The following is a 10,857-nucleotide window of genomic DNA, read 5'->3' as shown; positions in this document are numbered from 1 at the left end:
TCATGATCTTGTGTGTTTATTTCCTGATTAGTAGATGCTCCAAACTTCATGAAAGAATCAAATCCTTGAAGAAATTGTTACTGGCCACTAGATGGCAGCACTTCCTTTCAGACTGTGAAAAGTGTATTGCATTAAGGTCATTGTTGTGGAATCGGATATCATTACTGAGGCATTAGAAAGTTTGCCTCTGGATTTATGCACATCATACCTGTAAAAAAAAAAGATATATATGAGAAACATATATTAGAGCTGTTCTTTTGAAGGTTTTATTTTTGTGTTTTATTTTTTATTTTTTTATAGACAAAAGTATTGGATTTTAACATCAGACATTGTTGACAATAACATGGAGATTTAGGAATCTACACTGATGTTCAAAAGTTTGTGGTCAGCAAGATTTTAACTTTTTTTAAATAAATACTTATATTTAGCAAGGATGCATCAAATTGAACAAAATTGACTAAATACTTATTCATTAAATAATCCTGAAAAAAAGTATCAGTTTCCACTTCAATATTAAGCGGCAAAACTGTTTTACATTTACATTTACATTTAGTCATTTAGCAGACGCTTTTATCCAAAGCGACTTACAACTGAGGACTACAGCAAGCGAGTCATCGTGAAGAGGCAAAAATAACGCAAGAAGTGCTCAAAATACAAAGTTCAGGCATTGCTCAGAGTAGCATAAGCCAAACAAGGGAGGATAAAAGTCCTTTTATTATTATCAATGTTTTCAACATTGATAATAATTAGAAATGTTACATTTTAAAATAAACAGTTATTTTAAATGTTAATAATATGGTGAGCATAAGATATTTCTTTCAAAGACATTCAAAAATATTAACAAGCTTGAACTTTTAAACGGTAGATTCCAACGACCCCCATCTGTATTGTCGGTTTCCTGCAGTTCTCTATCCCTGCCAGTATAAAGGTTCAGCAATTTACTGCCGTTTAATAAAAGAGGCCCTGGACAGGGCTCTCATTGAGCTAGGCAGTTTCCCAACACTGTCGAATGAATGAATTACAAAAGAGGAGCCGTTTTAATGAGGCGTTATTAATTAGTGCAGGAGAGCTTGCTCACATCCGGGCGAAGTGAAAGATATGTGGTGTGGAAAGCGAATGTTAACCTGTGTTGCAGTCTTTCCCACTTGAATTTGCAAAACACCCATGCATGGCTGCACAATCTTGTTTCAGAGTATGTATGGCAGAATGACAGAGGAATCCAGGATGTTATGGTTCAGGCACACTGCCTTTCTGATACCCAAGCGTTTGTCTTCATACTGAAGATATGCACATGCATCTACACAGCACCTGTGACTTTTTGCACAGTTAGCATGTTCCCTAAAAGCAAACATGCTTACGCCAACATACTGTTCTATCCTCAAGAATTAAAGCCTGTTTCCCGTCAACAAGCTTTGCCTGAAACGTAGAAGGAAAAAAAGCTGTACAACACAAGGCTGTATTTCGCTCAATGGATTTTGGGTTATTTTGAGAGAAGGAATATCCCATTTAAAAATCATAGCATAGTGCAGCATTTCTCAATCCTGCGCCTAGAGTCCAAGCCAATACAGTTTTAGTCGATATTTCTAAAGCTCTTACTTGTGGTTCAAGATTTCAATAAACCCCTTAACCTTTGTATTATCTTCAGCACACACATACCGCATCATTTCTGCCACAGATATAAATGAAACCTCAAATGATGCGGTTTCTTGAGAAAAGTTGAACTATTTGTTTTGCATATTTTTATTTCATTTATTTTGTTAATATAGAAAATATGATAATATATAATGTGGTATATATATATATATATATATATATATACTTTTATGAAACTTTATGGAGATTTTTGGGTCTGTGTACTGTTTTAGTACTTCTGAATAGTTTTGCCTACACATTTAATTATATATATTCACGATTCAAACTCCCACGTGAATTCCTAAATGATAACGATTCGGCTATGTCTATTAAACCTTTGACAAGTACGATCACAGCGGAACTTTTAAATCTGCGTTTGCGCTGCGGCCGACCCAGAGAGAGCAGTTGTCATGTATAGGATACATGTAGGTGGTGACAAGTGATTATTAAATATGCATTTGTCACTTAATCATTAATTCCAGAGATTTGTTCAAAAAAAGCTGATTCATCCATCGATGAAACAAGTGAAGTCTTTATGAGTAAGTCATTGAATCATTCATTCAACAACGTATGCATGCACAGATATGTGACCCTGGATCACAAAACCAGTCACAAGTCGCACGGTATAATTGTGGCAATAGCCAAATAGTCAAAATTATAGATTTTTCTTTTATGCCAAAAATCATTAGGATATTTAGTAAATTTCCTACCGTAAATATATAAAACATTTATTTTTGTGAGTGAATGCAGCACAATCGCGAACATAAATGGACAATTTTAAAGGCGATTTTCTCAATGTTTCGATTTTTTGCTCCCAGATCCCAGATTTTCAAATATCTCGGCCAACTTACAAACATAACAAACCATACGTCAATGGAAAGCTTATGTATTCAGCTTTCAGGTGATGTATAAATCTGCAAAAAAAAAATCACAACCATGTGACTGGTTTTGTCATCCAGGGTCACACATATATATATAGCCTACTGTACATTGAATGAATTCGATGTATGCATGCAATATATATATACACATATACCACTTTTATGAAACTTGATGGTGCTTTTGTGTCTTTTCTTCAGACTAAGTTTTCCATAGTTTTATATTATATTACAAAATGCAGAAAATAAAGAGTACAGAAAAAAATGTGTATTCAAAAATATATTTATACTTGTACAGAAACCTGTACAGAACAAATAAAACAATAGCTTAGTGCTTTTTTTGTAAGCACCACAACATCTATGTCCTATCTTACATCGTAGACCTGGACCCAAGCCTGAATGAAATTTTGGAGCTTCATGCCTTACCACACTTGACTGAACAGCAAAAATGTAAAACATTGCCTTTGGTTATAGTGGGTGGAAGCGTAAGCTGCTGGGACTACAGAGCACAGGTCTGAGGCAGCCAGAAGAGTGGATTTACTTTGCTGCTGTATTACCCTGGCCATTCCTTACTAATGCCAGCTATTTTCATTGTACTGACGATTTTGAATAGGTTAAAAATAGAGCAGACACCCTCTCTCTCTTCCTTCGACTCTTTCACCCTCTCACTCAGACGTAGCCTAACCATGCAAGCCCAGAGGAATGCTATGTTCCCCGTGAGATAAAAACACGAACCTACTGGAGAAAAAGCTCTTTACTAAACATTGCTCCTTATCTGAAACAAACACACACACACACACACACATGTGCTGTACTGTGACGATCAATAAGACAGATAAATGATAACTCAGTGGGTTGAAGCTGAGTCATGCAGTCTCATTGTGTTCTCTTTACCACTCGGAGGTCAGGATATCACTGATGGGAATCTGTGTGAGACCCAAACATCAATGGTTGTTGTGATTACAGGGAAAGATGGCCATACCCACATGGTCAGGAGTCTTATAGCACACTGCATTCAATGACGGCTGATTGTTATCGACGTCGCTGTCTCCAGATCTCAGGTACATTTATCTAACTGTCCATCAGTTCCCAGTCCATTCTTCCCTATTTCTAGTAAGAAGTTCCAGTACGTGATCTGGACTGTGTGTTTTAAGTTTAAAAGGATACCCAATATTGAATATTGTCATTCTGTCATTTACACTCTCTCATGTTGTTACCGCACGACTTTCTTTCTGCAATAGAGCACAAAAACTGAAATTCTGAAGAAATGCATTTGTAATCATTCCATACAAGCCTGAAAAAGACGCAAGAGCTTCATAAAAGTATCATAAAGTGGTCCATATGACTCAAGTCTTCTGAAGCCTTTGACAACGTTGTGTGAGAAATTTAAGTCATTCTTCACTGACATTCCCCTTCAGTGAGCTGCTAACTTCTGCAATTGGGTTATTAATACACTGATTTAAATTATTTCAATGTTTATTACACAAAGCTATTACACTGTAAAAAAAAGTTGCTGCCTTAAAGTCAACTTGGATGTTTATGTCAACTTAAATTACATTAAACGGACTTAAAAAAATTAGTTGAATCTACAACTCATAAAAAAGTTGAAAATTGCTTTAATGAGTTGAAGAGGCAATGTAAAAACATGTTGCCAACTTATTTGACATAATCTTTTACAGTGTATATGGTTTTAGATGACTACAAATATACTGCACAAGTCATATGGACCACTTTTATGATGCATGTGTGTCCTTTTTGAAGTTTCAATCTTGAGTCTTGTATAATATAGTTATTAAATCTAGACTTATAGCGCATGAGTCATATGTCATCATTCAATGACTTGTGGAATTGTGGTTTTCCATAGGCTACTTTTTGGATTTGAAAAGCTCCTCAATTGTATACAAAAAACCATTACCAATAGAATCTCTCCTTAGGCATCGTTTTTCATTGGATGATTCTTGTCGAAACAAACATGCTAAATTAATGCAAGACGGTAATTTTTGATTTTCAAAAATGCCAGAGCTTTTGCTCAGTATGGCCGCAGAAAGGCACAGCAGTGACTGTGTCACCATAGCAACACAATAACAAACCGAACTCTGTTCTTCAGGATTGTGCCTGCAGAGTCTCTTTACACAAACAGTGTTCTGGGTCTTCTCTTGGCAGACAGATGAACGGGAGCTGGAATGTAAACAGGAGGCAGGATTTGTGAATACGCAGCATGTCATCTTTGTTTAGCACCCTGCCGGTGACATGATTATTTTTCTACATTGCACAGTAATAACCCTCATGGTTACATGCTGGACATCTAGCTGAGTATTGTTATTGAATAAAGAGTCATGCAGGCTGAAGACTCTGTAGGGCGTCTGGGGAAATGAGCCGGGGCTACAACAAATACTACAGTGTGATTGGAAGTACTTTGAAATTTCTAGTTTAAAAAAAACAGAAATGTTGAAAAGAATAAGCCAGGGGTGACTAAACTTTTTTAAAGGGGGCCAGATTTGTGTTGTGTTGGACACACCTGGGGGCCGGACAGTGTGGTTTCTAGAATTACATTATGGTAATTAGTCTATAAACTAATTATATTTAGTATAAATACAAATAGGCCTAAATACAGAACTGCTAGCATATAACAAAAATGTCTGTAATTTGGCCTATATTTCATTACTGCTTTAATACATGTCTGCATTAATAATCAAATTAATATCAAACATTTATGCCATACGACGGTTACAGTTAGTGTAATTAATAATGGCAGATGCAAAGTCTTTTAATCTAAATTCAAACCTTTATTTTATTTTATTTCAGTAGGCTATTTTACGATTCACTTTGCAGTTGTAGAAATGATCTGCTCTTTTCCCCATGCAAGGAAACCCTGTTAAATACTGCTTATGTTTAACAATTCATATTATTTATAGTGTTATTGAGCACCTGTATAGATTCTCAAGTTGATTGCTGCTTTTAAAAAAAAATTATATTATTATTTATGACATATTCTAGTAAACGCTGGGTTGTTTCAACCCATGTTTGGGTCAATATGGACAAATACATTTACATTTTTTAAATTACATTTTTAAACCCAACGGTTGGGTTTGTCCATATTTGACCCGAACATGAAACATTTTTAGTGTATTTCAAATTAAACTATTCCTAATTGTGTGTTTTTAGAAACAAGCCCAGATAGCATAATTATTATTCAACGTAACTTTCCCGGATCTGTTACTTGGATGCTGTTCATTAAAAACATCATTCATACATAATGAAGATCCTTTACCTTCAGCATGAAAATGAAAGCCATCTCATCTAGGAAAGACGGATCTTTACATGATGTTTAATCAGCTTTAGATTAGAAAATTGAGCTGTCTGAATACCAAATATTCATTCACTTCAGTGCACGACAGACTCTAGAATTAGAATGTTCATTAAGGGTTTAAGTATGATCAGATATACTCAAATTATTTATCTTAGGGCTCACTTTTAGAAAATTGTGTCTGTTGTACAGTAAATCAGCCTCATAATTCATAATTTCACTGTTCTAGATGCTTGTATATGTTGTATAAAGTGTTTATGAGTGCAAAACTTGAAAGAACAAGAACAAGAAAAACAAAACACTTGTCCCAAAATGTTACTGCAATACACTCACGAACTAATAATGTAATTGATGATATTGATCATGAAATTATTTTGGTAAGGACTCTGAACAGTTTTTTCAATTTTCATATTTCCTTGTGCATTATCTTGAAAACAGTTTACTTTGACTGAGAAGTTTGTTTGAAAAGAGAGAGGGATGCTAGAGAAATTTACATGAACAAATACAGTATTCATTGCTCATGTCTGTGGACATGCATGATATGAAATTAAGTTTCAAGGTTATTATGACATACTACCTGTGTTTTTAGAATGAAATTAATAAGGGAGAAGATTTGAAAACCAGTTTTTGTGTTTTTCTTTAAGCGCAAACTAGTTGCAGATTTCACCTAAAAACAAAAAATATTTCATCATGCACTCAGTCGTGTTGTTTTAAACTTATATGCATTTTATTTTAATCAACAGAACACAAAAAAATAGGTATTCTGAAGAATGTTGGGGTCCAATAAAACCCAGACTTTAAAAAAAAAACTTCTTTTGTGTTCCACAGAAGAATGAAGGTCACACAGCTTTGAAATTAGTGAATAAATGATGAGAATTTTAACTGTCTTATCACAAGCTTGAATTGTGAATTTGGCTAGATCTGGGTGTCCCAAGGTGCAGGTAAAGAGAATGAATGAAATAAGGTAAAGTAATAGTGGAAAGAAAGGGATCTGCGGCAGGTCATAAGCACACTTCATTTAACCTGATTAAACAAATGAGTCTTCAGTGTGTAGAATAAATTAAAATGGTGCTTCTGCATTTGTGTGAGAATATTGGACTGATAAGATCATATTTCTGGATTTAGTTGATCTCTGGTACTGCATTTTGAGCAGGCTACATCTTATTTATGGAAATACTGGGGCATCCAGCCAAAAGTACATTACAATAATCAAGTCTTGAACTTTTCTGCATCTCAAATAGAAAGACATTTTGTAACCATATGTATGAGATGGGGAAATACTGTTATGAATTAGGACCGAAAAGTGGCCTTCGAATGCTAATGACATGCTTGCTAATATCACATGTACAAGGAAAACAACAAAGAGCCTATAATGTGGCAGTTAGTGCCAATCCATACCATCACAATTCTCAAACCATCAAGAAAAAAGAAGTGCTGCTTCAAATGATCTTAAATATGAAATAATACATGACAGATGAAGAATATGCAGAGGTTATCCTCATGTAAATGAAATGACCTTTGTTAACAATATTCATTGATTCATGATTCATGTATACATTCAACTGTTTAAAGTAACACCAAGTAACATTTCCTCTGCGGTCGCCCTACTGGTTGGAAGCTGAATTGTCCATTAGCGCTGTCGTAAATAATTTAGCCTACCGCAGCCTGGCTGTCGCACACGCACGCGCACGCTCGCTGTTGATCTCCAGCACCGGCTTTGGAATCAACAATGGCCACATACAAGGTAGAGTATTGTAATAGTCACCTATTCTGCTTTCATGTACAGATTTTTTGAGGTGATGGTAAACATGCTTTGTGGTATTGTTTTTCCTTCACATGTAAAGAAAAAAAGAATTAACTGTTGTGTCAAATGCCTATGATGTAAGCACGGATTGTTATAAGGACTTTTTCTTTGTTTTTTATTATTTTTTGCCACCGGATAACTTTCAAAAAGGAGAATAGGGAAGTGACGTGGAGGAGGGTACTCTGGAGTGCAATCGGGGAAGCGGTCTGAGTTTAGCGGGCTCTGTGTAAAGGTGGCCTGAGGAATTCAACTGACTTTTTGTGGATTATACGCGGGCTTTTATGGACTACTACAGCATCCCGGCGGCTAAACAGACTGTGGCGAGGTTGCGTGAGTTCATGGAGGAAATGTGTTGACTGCGGCGTCTCGCCACGCTTCGCCCGGTATATTTTTGTTTTGTTTTGTTTTTCCCTTCTCTGCGCGGAGGACATCTAGTTCAGTCCGGACAATTTATGTTTGATTGACTGAGTATTTGATCTGCTGGGACATTGGGTTTCTGGGGTTTAAATGTGCGTGGAATTGAGTTGCAATGTTTGTTTGATGTATATCGGAGCGCGGCCGCGCCTCCAGCGCTGAATAACTCTGTGTTGCCCGACGTGTATAAACCTTATATATCTGTCAATACACGTTGTTGAACCTGAGTATTGTGAACTTTTCGTTAATGTACAATTATTTTAAGTTTATACATGTATGATTGCTTGTTTATTTTGTTGATTTAAGGGGTTTCTTAACCAAAAGTAAGCTGGTTGCTGTCTGTAATTACCCCAGGTATCAGATCCACCCGTTTATGTTTTGCGTGATGTACTTTTCCCTTACTCTTTTAGTGTAAGGTAAATTGTTACAGTATGATGCATGATTTACGCTTACAAAAGCGTCCGAATTTGAGGAAGTGGTGGGGGGAGTGACGTATGCCGTAAAGCACTCGAATTTTGTAGTTCTTTTTGTGCACGGGTTCCGACCCGAAACCCGAAGTTACATAGTGCCAGTAAAAGCGATACAGACCATGTCAGGCTATGGCAGACGTGTCATTTAACTTATTTTAAGTCGATGTACCATCACAAGGGTCTTGGAAATATATTATGAAGGTTGAAAAGATACTTAGTGTTACTTTAAATGATTGTGGGTCACAGATTTCATTTTGAATTAATATTCAACACTATTAAGAATAAATCATTCATTTATTGCAATTATGCTTATCAAAGTAGGCCAACATGAGGTTTTAGGCCACCTTATCAGGAAGGTCATTGTCATGCAAATTCAGAACTAGCATATTAGCACATTAGCATACACAGACGGCAGACTATTGCTTTAAAGTCACCATGAAATCAAAATGGACCATTCTTTTTTTTTATGGAATATTGGAGTGTTTATTATAAATTATTTATCTGTGCCTCAAAATAACTTCTGTCCCTCTTGCAGTGAAATCTCTTCGCTTCTCTGAAAAATGTTTTAGGGTGGGACAGTCTGTCACTCATATGACATCACAGCAATAGCAAACCACAAACATCCAATCAGCTCCTATTGGACAAAATTAAGTCCCGCCCTAATTTTTTTCTTGTTCGAGAAGCCGATATATTTCTGCATCCCAATTCAGAGGCTGGATCTTTCGAAGGCCGCATTCGAAGGTCGATTGCGTCACCGCAAGCGCGACAAAGACTGTCCCAACTCGAAGGCTCCAAATGCGTCATTCGTTTCCCGTGAAATGAAGGATACAGCAGATGGATCCTTCGCGGCCTTGCCTACCCCTGAATTAATTCTGCGAAGGTGACGACAGGATTTTTGAGAGAAATTGCCAAATTACAGTTTTAAACGCAAGTATCTAATGATACGTAAAAAAACAACAACTGTAAAACGGTTCAAATGTTGATTTAGCTTACTAAGATGCGATTATATATAGTTTATACTCTTTATTATGTACAGAAATGGACCATAGTGACCATATTTAGACAGTTTGTGAACCCTGTTTTGTTTTTAGTTTAATATAATTTTCAAAAAAGTCCAGTCCAAACGTCAGTGTCACTCATCAACTGCTGCTGACCTGCATGTTGCAAGATGCAAATGATGCAAGAATTTGGTTCATAATCATGAATCTGATATGTTTGTTAGATGACATCAGTCAAGACATTAGAGTCTTTTCTTTGCATTGCCAAAAGCAAGTGTGGTAAGTGTGCAACAGGAAGCACTCGATTTGGATGGAAGGATGGAAGTGAAGCAATGCTTCCAGAGAACTGCCAGAAGTTCCAGGTGAGTGACGTATTAATGATCTCACCTGATCTGAGAGTTTCACTGTTGAAAAACTTTCTCACACCTTACATAATTTGCTCTTTTAGCCAACATAGCAATTCATTGTTTTCTCATTCACTGGGACCCTGTTGAGTGGTACTGGGAAACTTTGTTACATCTCTGTGTTTGTGTATCCATGAACATGACCATGAGTGTTTATAATAAACTATCTTAAACTGGATACTGGAAAAATAGTAGTAAATTATTAGTAGTAACTTTGTAGTAGTAGTAATATTGTATAAGGGATCATTCAGGCCTGTTTCATATTTTTTTGGGATACAGAAAGTTAAATACTCAAGGGTAAATAGGACTGTAAAAGAGACAAGTCTCTGCAGAGAGATGTACAAGGACACCAAATGAATTCTGACAATGCATTCTTCACCTCCTGCAAGAAATCCAGCACTAAATTAAAGTATCCCTTCTTCCTCCTCCTGCGACATGATACATCCAATCTGAAAAATGTCTCATTTGATCTAAAATCTCAACATCAGCAATTCTTTGTAGAGACATTTTGTCCAAAAGAACTTTATATATAACTGTTCAAAAGTCTGGGGTCGGTAAGGTTTTTGTTTTGTTTTTGAAAGACATCTCTAATACTTGACAAGACTGCATCAAAAAATACAGTTAAAAAGATTTATTCCTGTCATGTTAAATCTGAATTTTCAGCTTCATTACTGCAATCACATGATCCTTCAGAAATCATTCTAATATGCTGGTTTGGTGCTCAAGAAATATTTTGAAAACAGTAGCAGTGCTTCACCTTTTATTTTTGTGAAAACTGTTTTTTTCCCCCCTCAGGATTCTGCAAAATAATGTGTCCTTGCTTGAATAAAATTATTAATTTGTTAAAAAAAAGAACAATCATACTGACCCCAAACTTTTGAACGGTAGTGTATATATCAGAAATATAGTGTAGTATACAAATAAATCAAATGCAATTTAATGCATTTTAC

Source organism: Phoxinus phoxinus, assembly GCF_949152265.1.
Source record: "Phoxinus phoxinus genome assembly, chromosome: 11".
NCBI classification, from domain to species: domain Eukaryota; kingdom Metazoa; phylum Chordata; class Actinopteri; order Cypriniformes; family Leuciscidae; genus Phoxinus; species Phoxinus phoxinus.
The sequence above is the reverse complement of the archived record's forward strand: the minus strand, read 5'-3'. Positions refer to the sequence as shown.